This window comes from Pogona vitticeps, chromosome 4 (assembly GCF_051106095.1).
Source record: "Pogona vitticeps strain Pit_001003342236 chromosome 4, PviZW2.1, whole genome shotgun sequence".
Taxonomy (NCBI): domain Eukaryota; kingdom Metazoa; phylum Chordata; class Lepidosauria; order Squamata; family Agamidae; genus Pogona; species Pogona vitticeps.
Window position 1 is genome coordinate 31,366,592 of NC_135786.1, and position 15,341 is coordinate 31,381,932.

The window sequence follows — 15,341 nt, forward strand, 5'->3', positions numbered from 1 at the left end:
TCGGGGTTGTGGAGTTGTGGGAGGGGGGAGTGAGAAACCTGTGCAAGACAGAGAGTCAGGGATGCAGACAAGAAGGGATGGAAGAGGAAGGACAGGTTTGGAAAAAACAGGGCAAAGGAGTTTCAGGGGGAGGGAAGTGGTTTCAGTGAAAGACAGGCTGACAGGAAGGAATAAAAGACAATGACAGACTGAAATGAGTAGGGAGCTGTGAATAACATCCTACAGAATGCAATTTCTGCAGCTGGAGGTGTTCCAGGACAGTGTCCATGTAGAATCTTGGGTCAGAGAGGAAATGGAGAGGTGATAGATGCTACTTCCTGACTTAGTGTCTTAGGTAAGAGGGATCACTGATCCAGTGGCTCTCTTGTTTTATCTGCTTGCCTTTTCTTCTGCTGCCCCAGTGTTTAACACACATGCTTGGAAACAAGCACCATTCTGTAGTATAAAAGGATAATGTATTTTGAAATTACAAATCATCATCTGTTACATCTGGCCAGCCAATTTCTTTTAGACTATCCTTTTTATTTAGGATAATAAAAAGGATAGTGTAGAAATGGCATTCTGCAGAAATTGCAAGCTGTAGAAATTGCATTCTGTAGGATGTTATTCACAGCTCATTCCAGTCTTTTTATTAAAAACTCTCTGGAAAAGACCCTGATGTTGGGAAAGTGTGAAGACAAGAGGACAAGGGGACGACAGAGGACGAGATGGTTGGACAGTGTCATCAAAGCTACCAACATGAATTTGACCCAACTTTGGGAGGCAGTGGAAGACAGGAGGGCCTGGTGTGCTCTGGTCCATGGGGTCACAAAGAGTCGGACACGATTAAACGACTAAACAACAACAACAAATCCGTTTTATTTTAAAAAGGATGTTATAATGAGCAACATCCAAATCTGGTCCACCCCACCATCCCTGTACCAGTCCATGTATTGATAACAGGCCTGTTTCCACTGTCCACATCCCTTCCTCCCCTTGGGCCATTCTTGGCTTATAGGGACCTAGGCTTCAGCCTCAATGATTCACTCCTGTATATATGTGTTATTTTAAAAGTTCAGTCATTGAAATTCTGTATATAGTTTGTCATCATTCTTAAGCTACCTATTGTAAACCTGCAATCTTTGTTTGTATATGTGAGTGGTGTTTTGTTCCATTGCTTCCTTGTTGCCCTGGTTCCTCTCCAGTCTCAGGATAAAAGGGTAGCCCAAGGCCGCACAGTGAGCCCATGGCTGAGCAGGGATTTCAAGTCCAGCTTCTTTTGGGCAGAATCCAGTGTTCCATTCACTTGAACCAGGCCGGCTTAAACAAGGCCATTGTTGTTCTTGAATGGTGTTTTCCTGGACCTGGCTGTTAGTCTGAGAGCTTCTGGCTGCTGCATTGCCTCATCAAGAGCTTGAAGGGAGTGGATTTATATGCAAGTTTGGCCCTGCAGAATGAATCATTGAGACTAAAAGTACCATGTCTTAAGGAGACCATATTTGCTTTGCAGGGGGCCTTGGCCAATCTGGCAGGCCATGTCAGTGGGAGGTATGTAACCTGTCATTCTTCCATGGAAAAAGGCTGGAAGTTCACAGAAGGATACATCTGAGGGAATGTTTTCTTCCAAGGGAGTGATTTTGGAATGACTGCTGTGAAGGAGTGCATGCAAAATACAATACATTGGGTCTGAGTGTTCACACAAGATTCCCCCATGCCCTCTGATTCCCCTTCTCCATGGAAGATAATGCTATAGGAGCTGGACTGAAAATGAATATTTATCAGACAGAACCCTATCGTCCACTTATGATTTTGTAAGGGAAATCACATAAGTTGCCACGTGAAATGCCAGTCATTAATGAGGTGCTGGTTGCCTCCCTGAACTTTCTCCCAGTTATTCCTGTGTGCAGAAACACATCCCGCCCATGTTCCCTGTAAGGTGTGCATTCATGTAGATGGACAGTGATGTGCTGATTCGGCACAACCAGATCAATGTTGCTGTCCGTTTATATCAGGTTGCTGCCCGAATCCTGCACATGGGAAGGCAGAGGTCCACACACCCCCAGCAGAGGGAATGTTGCACCTTGCACTTTTTAATGACTTCCAATTTGTTACCAAGACTTATGTTATCTCCTTTTTGTAATGTAAATTGGCAGAAGGATGCTGGCCATTATTTATTTATTATATTTCCATCCTATTGTTCTTACACTGAGCTGAAAGAGGCATACAAATCTTTTCTCCTTGCTACTTCATCCTTCCAGTAACAGCTTGGTGAGATGGGTTGGGTCCAAGGCCATCCAACGAGTTTCATGGGTCATTGAGGACTTGAGCCTAGGCTTGTCAATGCTGCTCCAACATACCAGCCCATTCGCCATGCCAGCTTTCCTCTTGGATTTCACATCTTCAGTCTTAAAATCAATCAGATGACCAGTTCTTTTTTTTTTTTTTTTTTTTTTTTTTTTTTTAGTATTTGCCTGTGTGTACTAAAAATGAAATAGAGTTCCTGGGTATTTTTTTTTTTTAAAAAATAAGACTTCTTACCTGAATGAGTTAATATCATTCAGTTCCCCACTGTGGCTTTTGGAAGAAGAGCTAGCCAGTATGGCCTTAGGCAGGCTGCACAGTCCCAGAATGTGCCCCAAAGAAGGGAATAGTAAACCACAAAAAGGGTCACCGTAAGTCAGAATTGACTCGATGACACATTGCTGCTACTCAATGACACATTGTTATTGCTACTACTACTACCTGAAGTGCAGGGAGATATAGCTTTTGCATAAATCTATTGTCATAATTCCACACGGCCCCTGCTTGTTTCACCAAATAAAGGAGCTCACACTATGTGCCCCTCAGCTGCCACTAGTTGATTTCATCAACAATACCTATTATTAATCATCGAGGCCCAGGCCATATGTCATTTAAAAAAAAAACCAAACAGAAATTGTTTATTGATACAGATGTTGACAGAACAAGCAATGTTGTTAACTCTTAAACATTCTCCTTTATCCACTCTCAGCCACCACTCCCTGCCCAAACTCCAAAACTTTCTCAACTCTCTAACTCTCCATCTCAAAACCCTATCTTCTTCCTGTCTGATTGCTCTTCCTTCAGCCAAGCCTCATATATTAATTGACTCCACCTCTCCAGCTCTCTCATAGACTCATGCAAATAAGCTCGTGAGTGTGAGTGGCAGGAGTGACAGGGCCAATTGCCACACTGATCTCCTCCAGATGTGTTAAATTACAAGTACCTTCACTCCTACCCATGAGCCTGCTGGCTAAGTGTGAGAGTAGTCTAGTACATCTGGAAAGTGAAAGACTGGGAAAGATTAATGCATGCTATTATGACCCTGCACAGGTCTTAATACTGACCTCTCTTCTCTAACATGAGGGTACAAAATGTCAGACTAATTGGTAGTAGTAGCAGGATTCCCACATGGAATCCCCTAATTACTGATTTTGAAAATAATTCTTAGGACAATTTTGTTTTGATTTTGTTTCTCTTGCAGTATGCATTAATTGATTTTGTTGCTGCTATTTGTATTTATTATTTTTAAGGGGATATAACAGATGTTTTAAACATGTAATGTTATGCTTTATTGATTTTTGCCCAGCCTGTAAGGACAATATGTCTGGAGAAGCAATTTAAAAATAACTAAGTACAGACCTCTTGTGGATCTGGTGAATGTATGGAGCTGAAAAGCCTGGAAATGTTAAAGGAGAAGTGAAAGATGTGTGTAAAGTTATATCAATGGAGAAAGTGGATAGGGGGAAGCTTTTTCTCCTCTCTCTTAAAGTAGGAGATTTCAGGACAGATAAAAGGAAGTAGTCATTCTTATACTACAGTACTTAGCTAAATATTGGAGTCATCCACTTTAGGATGTAATGATGGCCTCCAGCTAAAGTTTAGACAAATTAATGAGAAAAAAAGTCAGTCAAAGGCTACTGGTCTTAAAAGCAGTATAATTAATAATTATGTGCTGTCAGAGTTGTTTCTGACTTATGATGACTCTGTGGGGGTTTGGAGGTATAAAATACTCAGAAATGGTTTACTGGGTCTGTGCAGCTTGCCCAAGGCAGCAAAAATGGCAGAGCTCATGACCCCATTAATCACACATGCTCTGGATGATCTCAGCTGGTCCCTTCCCTGAGAGACACAGGCAAGATTTGAACTCTTTGTCCCCAGGTTTAGCAGCCATATCCTCTTTTCTAGTGAGACTGCAAAGCTACATACGAATTTCAGTGCTAAAGAAGGTATGCTTCCTAGTACTGGTCATTGGGGAGCATAAATGGGAGGGCGCTGTTGTGCTCATGTCCTGCTTGTGGGCTTGCCACTAGTCTCTGCTCAGCCACTGTGTGAGCAGTATGCTGCAGTAGGTAAGGCTTACTCTAATTAAATATTGCTCTTTCTTGTGTTCAGTGCTGTCCTAGAAAATCACAAGCAACAATCTAGGTGAGACAACATTTTCTTGACAGTCACTGAGAATTCACACTCTATAGTATCTTTTCTTTCTATAAGTGTGATGGTGTTCTCTACTCCTGACCCCAATGTGGATTATTCATCTTTGACCTCTGGCATAGGCACATCAAGTGACACATTTTAGCTCACCTCCTTTAAGCTCTGCTTTGGTTCCATCCCATTAACTGCATGTGTTGGAAATACACCAAAAATGGATCAATCCTTCCCATACCTAAAAAAAAAAAAAGTAGCCCACTGACAGTGACACAGAAAGGTGAGAGAAGGAACACTCTGCAGATGGGCTGGTTCGTGTTGGCACTTCCACCCTGTGGTCAGTGGCAAAAGGAGTGAAGCAACCCAGCCCTACAGCAGGATAAATGTCTGTGACGTCATCCCCACGGTGTTTCTCTAAATCTTCTGCTCCCAAAAGACAATCAATTTATCAGAAATTATAAACCTGATAAGAAAAAGTGTGTAAACGTATAAATGTCCTTCTTAGTAAAAGTGGCTATTTTGTTTCTTATCATGGTTGGGGCCTCAAGTTCTTTGATACAAGGGAAAGAGAGTAGGACGTAACATGAAAAGTTGAGAACCAGTGATCTAATGAGCACTTTTGTGTTCTTACGTACTCCCTGCCCCAATCACTGTCCTGCCCATTGAATCAAGACACCCTTTAGGATAGTCATTTAGGGGATGTTTTCCATTATTGAGACCTTCTCTCTCACTGTCACCAGCCAAAGATTCTCTTTGAAGTGATGCATAAGGCAATTGAGTATAGTTTTACAGTATTACAATTTGAAATTATAGAAAAATTTTGGTTTCTTTCCTTTGAAGAATAGTCCTTCTAAGACTTTCTGTGCAATTTCTTATTTAGAGTTCAGCACTCAGTAGATCTGTGTGAACCACAAGTTGACACACAGTATGCTCAAAAGGAGCAATCATCTGAGAGGTTAAGGGTGCAACCTGGGGACGTGCTGAAAGGAAAAGACATATCAACTTTTGGAGGAGAGGTTAAATGACAATGGTGGCACATTTCTGCTTGCTGGTTGACAGCGGAACAGAAAAGCAGATAAGATAGTTCACCGGTTTAGGCATCTGGAGGTTGGAGGTTCGATTCCCCACTGTGCCTTCTTAACAGAAGGTAGACTTGATGATCCATAGGATCCCTTCCAGCTCTGTAGTTATAAGATTATTATTGAACTGTTGGATAGTTCAGTGGTTTAGGTACCTGACTGTAGAGCCAGAGTTTGGGGGTTCAATTCCCTACTGTGCCTCCTTGACAGGGACTAGACAGGGACTGGACTCAATGAGCCAGAGAGCCCCTTCCAGCTCTGCAGTTCGTAGATTCTAAAATGCATTCTAAACCAAGTCATGCATGTTTCTAATTTCATAAATTATAGTTGGGGCTTAAACTGTCTGAAAACTCCCCCCCATACACGCACACACAAAAATCTCAAAATCTTACTAAGAACAATTGTCTCTGTGTAGTTGTGGTTTCGATAAAAAATGCAGATGAAACAGTAGCATGATGCTCATAAATGTATGGTTCGACAGTATGTCTGATCCAGTACTTGTATGACATTATGGTAATTACTGCTTCCAAAAGTACTGAAGATTTGAAACATGGATCATGTTTGAAGAGGGAAATGAAGTATTTTTCTGGAAGAAAGACTTTAGAAGTTGGGATTCACGAAAGACAGAAGGGAAGTAGATGTGTTTCCAGTATGTGTCTTTCTGTGAATGAAGTTTGAAAGATCTCACGAGAGACATGAAATGGGGGCACAGAATATGACTTAGATGTGTCTGTTCCACATTTCAAGATGTTCATTTTTTTTCCCCTTCAGTTGTTGCAACACTGACTGCTTATAAAGATGTGATAATCACATTTATTTAGAAACAAGTCTGGTTTCTGAACATTTTGAATCACTCCTAAGAAAGGAAGTAAATACATTATGCTCATACATTAATGAACAGTTTGGGGTGGAAGTAGAAACTAAGATGTTTGCCCCTCTTTCTCTCCATTTGCTGGGACTGAAGAATTCCATCTGCAGACTGAATGCAACTCCCCAGGCTTTCCTGTCTGGCTTGCCAATGCTGCAGGATTGCTCAACCTCATGAGAGGCTACCATGCAGGCTCTGAGACTAGATTCACCCCCTTTCCCATATTCCCCAGATACCCATTGCTCACATTTCCAGTTTCTGACTACCATTTCCCCTCACCCTAATAGGGAGTGCATCTTGTTTTACTGAAGAGTGTATTCCTTTGTGTTTGCTTGGATGCATTATTTTCTTGGGAAATTATTTGTAGCAGGGAGAGCTCCAGGAATTGCACAAACAACCTGAGTGGGCCAAACAATTCCCTAACCTTGCCTAAATGAAATTGTGCTGCAGCTCCGCCCTCAGCAATTGTATGCCCTTCCATGTCCTTTGCCAGAAACTGGTGCAGCCCTTAGGCTGAAATGCACTTGAACCTGTACTCATCCAGATAATGAAACTGATCACAGATTCAGGGACCAACAAAATAGCACTTTATGTGATGCGTAATTATCCCATTAGATTGTCACACAAGATCCTAGGAAGGATGGTCCTTCCATGTTTTGAAAAACAGGTCGTTTTTCAAAATATGAAAAATGAGAAATGAGCTTTGTTAACGGCTTTTAGACATAATAACTAATTCACGCCTTCATATTCAGAGAATCCAACTCTGAATCAGAGGCTGGAGACAAAATGGCCAGGAGTGCCAGCCTGCCTCCTTCTTTATGGCCTTTCCTGAGGCATTTGTTTGACCACTGCGTACACAATCTGAGCTATATGGATTTTTATACATGACCAGCTATTCCGCTGCAGTTTATGAAAGATTATTAACTTTATATCCCTTTCAACTTTTGCATATGTAACTTTAAATACATATTCAACAACTGAAGTGGCTTGCCCATATTAAGGAGGGGGAAACTAATTTATTAAATCTTCTTTAGCTGGTTCATCTTTAATACAGTGTAACATATTTTAACTTTAAGCTGGTTAAGGCAACTAAGCTGCTAGATGTGATCCTGTGCTCTCTGTTGACCTCAAATAAACTTTCGTTTTGTCAACCTGTTTCCCAGCAGGACAGCAGGGTAAAGCTATAGTCCTAAATTCTCTTGCTAGAGAGTGAGTCACACAGAGCACTTGTGATTTAGTTAATTTTGTCTAGAATGAGAAAAGCTGTAGTTTAAAAACCTGAAACTGGAGCGGCTTCACGAAATATAATAGACAGGAAGTAGCTGCTGCCTTGTATTTATCTTTTGTAGCTTCCTTGTAGCATATAGGTAAGGGAAGTTTATCACTTAGTATCATCTTGCTTCCTGTTGTTTGGGAATCACCTTGGATTGCTGCTTGGTAAGTGCAGGGATAGGGGAATACACAGTGCAGTGACATGACTTTGCATCACGTGTTTTGCTTGAGTGAAGGGGAATAAAGAAGACATTGGCCAGTGGAAGCCCCAGGTTCTTCCCAACCCACAGAACTAATTGGCTGAAATCCTGTTGCTTAGTGTAAGAAAACTCATAATATTCGGTCCATTTGTAGCTGGCAAATAAAGAGTCCCTTTTGCGGTTCTTGGGTTATACACGTTGGCTTGTTGCATGCATATGTGTCTCGTCAAAATAATGGTGGGGACTCTATTTGCTGGCTAGGCACAGACTGCATGTTATGAAACTTCTTATGCTAGGCGACATGATTTCACCTATATAACTAGAGAGCAGGAATGACAGCTACACAACTTGTATATCTTTGCCAACAATCAGAGTCATGCACACTCCTGTACATGTTAACTTGGAAGTCAGTCCATAGGCATGAATCAGATGGTTAATTCCTATCAGAATAGATCCACTGCATGATTGTCAGTTTAGTAAGTCATTGCTTAATCAAGTTTTATTGACTAGATGGGTCTACTCTACTTGGGACTAACAGTAGGATTTAGGCCATTGAGTTTATGAGCCTTTCCGTGGTAATTGTGTGTGGACATGCCGCCTCAATCTATTTCCTAGGTGATCAGAACACCCGCTTCTGTATTTTCTCCCAGCTATGTTGTGTATGCTTGCTAGTCATTTATTTATTTTATTTATTTACAAGATTTTTTAGCTGCACCATTACCAGTGGTCTCTTACTCCACAATCACCAGAAATATATGGCTGTACACAATGGATTTATTAGTCTGCTTTTTCTTAGGCGGGTGCATTTATCACAGAAGGGGGGCAATTATAAATATAAAAATAAACAGTGCTTCAGCATGTGCTGTTCCATTGCACAGTTTCACTTTCCATCAGACTGTATATACCTCTAGGCATCTTTTTTGGTCTGATGCTCATGGTGTTATTAACTAAATTCATTTGGATGTAGAAGTGAGTGTGTTGAATGAGCAATGATGCTCTAATAATGTGTTTCCTTTAAAAGCATTGATTGTGTTGGAATGGGCCAGACTTGTAGTGGCTTTTTCTAACTGAGAATTCTGCCATATATAGCTCCTTCCAGTCATCAGCCTTTAACTTGTGCTAAGCAGGGGTGGCCCATGGTCTTGTGTGTGTGTGTGTGTGTGTGTGTGTGTGTGTGTGTGTGTGTGTGTGTGTGTGTGCGCGCTTCCAGGTTTGATTGGATTAAAATAATGATTTAAATTTTAAAAGCCAAATTTTTTAAATTTAAGTTTTAAAAAACAACTTCGATATAAATTGTGATTTAAATCAATCTGATTCTAAAAATCATTTATTTTTAATCTACCCTGTGTGCTTCAGATCTGAATGAATCATAAGCCACCACCGATGATAGGGAGGCAGAGATAGTGAGATTTTCCATTCCACAGAACACTTACTTTTAGCCTTTGTCGGGTACTAATCTGTCAGCCTTAGTAATGGAAACCATAGTGATTTCTGGAAATTATTTCCAAAGCATGTTCTTCTGTAGTATGGTATCAAGTGAAGTTGAATGATGCCTGATTCAGTATAGAGAAAACATTTTTTTATTTTATTTTTATACAGCAGATCACAGAGATAGGAAAAGTTGATTTCAGAGTGTATAAAAATCAATGATTTTTTAAAATCATCAAACATTTTAAGATAAATCATCAAAAAACTGATTAAAAAATTAAATTGTGATTTTTAAAAACTGATTTAATTTGAATCCATGCTGTTTGATGATTTGGATCATAATTCCAAGAACACCCTCCAGCCAGCCTGGAAATAGGAGTAAAAAATAATAGTATTTTTTTTTCCTTTTTTGCACATTGTTGAACTGGAGTTTCACAAAATTTGATAGTAGCTGCCAGCTGAGATGGTGTTAAACCAGATTAGACAGATTCATGGAAAATAAGTATCAACTGATCATGACGGACATATCCCATCTCCAGGACCTGAAGTAGCAGGTAATGGGATCTCAAGCATTTTGGAATAACATTAGGTGCGGGCTGATCCCCTCATATTCCACAGCTGGCCCCTGTGGGAAATAGGAAATTGGATCAGGTGAGCCTTTTTGCCTGCTCCTACAGAGAACTTTATTTCTTCTCAGTGGGCCATCTTGCAGTGTTTGGGAAATCCACAGTAGATCTGGAGATCTGTCTTGGCTGTGATAACAGGAGGGCTGTGTGTTTACGGTGAAACTATACATGACAAAAGCAGATTTGGGCTTTAAGCTATAAAATGAGCAATTGTTTTAAGTGAAAAATCAACATGGATATGTATGTGCATGTATGTGAACTCTCACTGTTCCCATTGTTGTTTCTTCCTGTGACCAGCCTTGGGAACCGACAAGTGGAACAGTGGCTAGGGAGTGCTTCCCAAAGAAAGGAGGGTCCCAACAAGTGAAAATAGATTATCCCATGTGCTTCAAGCCCTGTGCTTTCCCACTATGCCTCCATTCTTTATGCTACAGCAACTTGCTTTTAAAGATGTTGTCTATGACTGCTGCACGCAATACTTCCTTGAAATCCAGTTCTTGTGCATACAGTAATTGCTCTACAAATCTGACAATATTGTTAATGAAAGCGCAACCTGTTGCAGGGGGCACAATTTTTTTCTGCAGCAAATGCACGAAGTGTGGCTCATATATATATGTGTGTGCGAATAAAACCTTTTTCAAGCCTCCTGGCCTAATAACATGCAAACACACTCGCCTGTTGAAGAGATGCCAACTCAAGTGTCTGTTGCAGATACGCTTGACATGTATCCACAAAAACCTTAGTGTGTCACCTTTGTTTCCTATAGCAACTGTAGCCTGTAATTTCCAGTCTTTTGTGACGTTCTTTCACCAGTCTCCAAAGCAATTCTTGTGAAATGAAGCAAGGGAAGTTTGAGGGCCTCTATTGTACAAAGAATTACCTGGTGCCAATTCAGAGGCTGTTCAAAGCAATAGCATCAAAAGACTTGAATACAGGTGCTTTCTCCTTTAGTAAGCAGACAGATTCTGCATGGTTTGTGACCAGCCAGTGGAATTCTATGTGACAGGCAAATTTAGGTTTTAAATTAGGGGTAGGGGATGAATAATGTGCTGCTGTCCAGAGGTCTTGGGTAGAGACCTGAACATGTAAGGGATGGAAACTGGGACCGCCTGTGCACAAAACATGCTCTGCAATATAGCTATGATCCTTCTATTGAACAAAACAAGATTTTTAGATACATGGAAAGTTTAGATCAAATTTTGATTTAGAAGCAAAGTACGATTCCAGTACACAGGAGGGGAGCAGCCACCCTCTAAAGTTCTGCCTGCTGCATGTAATCACAGCTGAACCAAATCAGAAAGGAAAGCTAAATGTCTACCACCATCACAGTCCAAGGAAAGTAAAGACTTTTTGAAATGTTCCAGAAGAATAATTGCAGAATATGTGAAACCAGGAGTGACTTGCCCCCTGACTTGTAGTCACAAGATCATATCCTGTTGTAGAAAGGCTGGATTTGGTAAAACTGAAATAACAACAGGTCACCTTCAAATACTGTTAGATCACAGAAGAAAATAACAACATGGGACCATTAATCAGTGTAAAAACAAACCAACAAACAAACCAAAAACCACACACACAAAACCAAAACCAGTACACAATATAATAATAATAAGAAACATCTATATAAATATTGGCTTAAATCCATTCTTCACTAGTACTTCACTAGTATTTTTCACTGGACTTCGTAAGTCCATTCTTCAATAGTAAATACCCCTGAAGTGTGTGGCATCAGCCATTTCCTTAATTGATGACTGCATTCAACAGAATGTCCTTTGGTTATAAAGCAGTGAGTGCTCAGACTTTATTCTGCTTTGTACTTCTCCATTTTAATAAAGTATGCCTGTGCATACATATGCATTCACACATAGCCACTAAGATGGGGTGGGAGGGAGTTGCCATATTTAAGAGGATTCCAGCTTGTTCAGGATGAGCCAGTGGGCTGGTACGTGCTGCCTAGTTGCTCCTGCTTGCAGTTATGTAAATCTTGGCGTTTTGAACATTATTTGTCTTTAAAACGAATTAGTTGTATTACTCATAACTTGGGTGAGTTGGATTCCCATTACCAGGATTGCTTCTCTACTGAGAAAACCAATTCATTGTGTTGTGCATTAGCAGGTCATTGTATCCTTACCAGCATCATAGTAAAATACAAGGAACTACTCTGTGCTTCCCTTTACTGGTTACTTCTGATACTGCAGCTTGAAAAATATTTTTTAAACCACAAAAGACACAATAATATGATAATTCTCTTGCCAATTAGAACTGACAAGAGAATGTCATGGAATGTGACAGTTTCTGTCAAAATGTCCTTAAACTGCCTTAAAGTGCCTTTTAAAGGCAGCTTTTGATTGTAACTAGAAAATGTTCTTTTCTTTGTCAAAAAGCAACTTTGTAAGTACTTACTGCATTACTTTTGAAATGTAAGCTACCTACAGTATATATTTGTTAGCGGACAAAAGACTTGATATAAGCACTGCTACAAGTAGTTATTTAGGATTTCAGAAGAGGTAGCCATGTTAGTCTGTGCTAGTGAATCAGCACAGAAAGCAAAATAAATCAAAGAAAAAGAAAAAATAAAGACAAAAACATTGTGGGGCCTTAAATACTAATTGCTGCATTTTAATGTGAGCTCATTATTTCCAAACTCTGCCTTTGGTACATATTTTGTTTTGAGTACAATGACAAACGTCTGCCAGGCCCCTTCCCTCCTAATATTCCAAAGGCAGGTAAAAACGTTCCTTAGAGAACCTTTACAGGATTTTCTTTTCTCATAGTTGTTGCTAGTTGCGGTGTACTTTGATTGGGGAAGTGGGGGTTCATCCTTGTCATTTAGGGGTTGTTTTTTTTTATTTTTGGGAGTGGAGTGAAAGGTTAGGTTCTCACATGCTTCATGTATGTAAACTGCCGTAAGTAATGGCTTGTCACTAGATGGCCTGTAGAATTGAATAGAACAGAACAGAACAGAATAGAATAGACAAATAGTCTGGCCCAGCTGAGAGGAAAATAGGTCATAAAATTGGCCCTTAATGAGTTGCAGCTCACAATAAACAAATCACGAATCAAAAAGTTTGCATTTTGCCTAGTGGTTCTTCCTGCTGACAGGTGCAGTTGGGCAATTTGGGTAAGCATATTGCTAGCCCATGGTAACGCAGGATTCCCACAGATCTTTGGTTGACTGTCACATGAAAACCAGGCTACATCTGTAAAAGGAAGGAGGCGGAGAACAATGCCAGGGTGACAGTGCTCAGTAACAGAAGAATTGCCATTTGTAGCACCTTGGCACTATTACAGTAATATTTTTTTAAAAAAAATGAAAGACAAAATTTGTCAACGTTGAAGGTATTTTCAAAGACATGTCCTTACTTTAGCTTTAATGATTTGTCACTGGAGGAAGTGAAAATATATCACTAGAAGTGGTAGTTTGAAATTGGGGGGCAAAAGCTATTTTGACATGTGCAAGCATGTTGTACGTCTCACCAACATCAGCTTATTCATTTCTACGTTTCAAACGGTTCATTCTGTCAGTTTTGTTCCAATTTAGTACTGAAAATTTAATATTGAAAACTACTTTGCAATGGTCAAAATACCAGGGAACTTGACATTTCTGATTTTTGTCCATTTCCAAGTAGATTTGCCTGGAGACACATTTTTTCTTTAACTTGGTTACATTTACTGTAGGAACCCCACCTCAGTTTGTTATTAATGATATATATGCAGTGTTTTTAATGTACAAAGAGCTATACAATTTTCATCATAGCTTTCTGTTATAGCAATTTCAAGTACTGTTTTGCATTCATTCATAGATCAGTTAGAATAAGAACTGGCTAGGATGAAATCAGCTGCTTCATCTTCCCTCCATTCCTATGGCAGTAACTCAGGTGAAGGCGACTCTGAGGAACTGTCATTTTTCCAAGGCTCCCTGTCTTTTAACCATGAGAAAATGAACTGGTTATGAGCACTAGAGGGCACAGAGAAGGATTTTGGAGACCAGATGTTTGGGGTTTGGGATGAGGAGATAATAATCTGAACCAGAGGAAAACACTGAGAATCGTAATGGTTGTATGATTATTACAGTATTTACAAGTCATCAACGTTTATATTCTGAGCAAAAAAAGGTCTGAATTTTGGCATCATCTCCACATCTGTCTTCCAAGGAGCCCTTAAACTCTATGTGCTATTCCATGCCCAGTAAAGCTTTCAAATAAGAGATTAAATCTCACCCACTAATGATATTTCAAATTGATCATTTAGCTTCAAAACAATCAAGTGAAATATACAGCACTTAAGGAGACAAAAGACCAGCTTACGTGCCAGAGATTTGCCTGAATAAAAACATATTTTCCTGCCTGTGGCGGGCCAACAGAGAGAGAACTAACCTGGTTTCCTCAGCAGGGAGTTCTAGAATTTCAGAACAGCCAGTGAGAAGGTCCTTTTGCCAATACAGCAGTGGGCTTTTAAAAAAAGTGTTAAAACCCAGGGAGGTTTCTGAGGGAGAAAAATAATTTGACCTATGATATAGTCTGGCCCTCAATTGTAAAGGCTATGCAACCCCAACCCCACTATCACTTTCTCTTGAGGGAATGTAGTTTCAGCTTTAAAAAGGTCCCCTGTCCATGAAAAGTAAGTGTTATGGTATTGAATATACAGTATCTCTATTCTTTACTGTTTAATATCTTCTCAAGACCTCTAGCTGCTACAGTGTGACATCTTGCCCACTGTGTCCCATTCCCTAAAGACTGGAGTTTCAATTGCATCAGGGTTTCGTGAAATTCCAGAAATACCTACCATGCCGTATTGAGAAGGGGGGAAATGCTGCTCTTCGAACAGATTTGAGGCTTGCTTTTAAAAAACTAAAACAAATGTACTTAGGCCTGCCTAGCCCGTAAGAGAGCTCAAGCCATAAGCTTGAAAGAAGGATAGAAAAGATGGAGCAAGTCGCATGGCTTGATTTCTCTCGGTGTCCCACTGGATTGAGTTCATAAAGGAAAAAGCAGGAGTTCTGGAAGGGACTGAAAAAGGGTAGATGTTCTACTGAGCCCTGAGACAAAGAGGGCAACTGAATGAAAACAACATGCTTTTCATTAGCCTGTGGAGGCTGTGTGTCCTGCTGCGTTGTCTGTACCATCACTGCCTGAAAACGTTAGTGCTGGGTGCTGATCAGCAACACTGGTTATTTGGAGAGATGTTGCTGGCTTGGCAGAAGCAAAGGCACAGTAATCTGTGCAGTTATGCGCAGCTTTTGTCTGTTGTCTCTTTAAGCTTAGATAATAATGCACAGCATGGGGTCAGCCCCAGGACTCTAAATGGGGGCTTAGCAATTAGGGAGTGTTTGCTTTTGAGTTCCAATATTTGCGTAGGTCATTTTTCTTGGGGATCAGAGTCAGGTGCTGTGTACTGAAAAGCTGTAGGCTTTGATATCGACTAGGCCGAGGGAACTTGTGTA

General features: G+C 40.3%; 1 protein-coding gene across 46 annotated transcripts in view; it reads left to right on the top strand.

Annotated features, from left to right (window-relative positions):
* Window positions 1-15,341, top strand: part of EPB41L1 (erythrocyte membrane protein band 4.1 like 1) — a 229,148-nt gene that overhangs the window by 133,810 nt on the left and 79,997 nt on the right. The window lies entirely within an intron of this gene.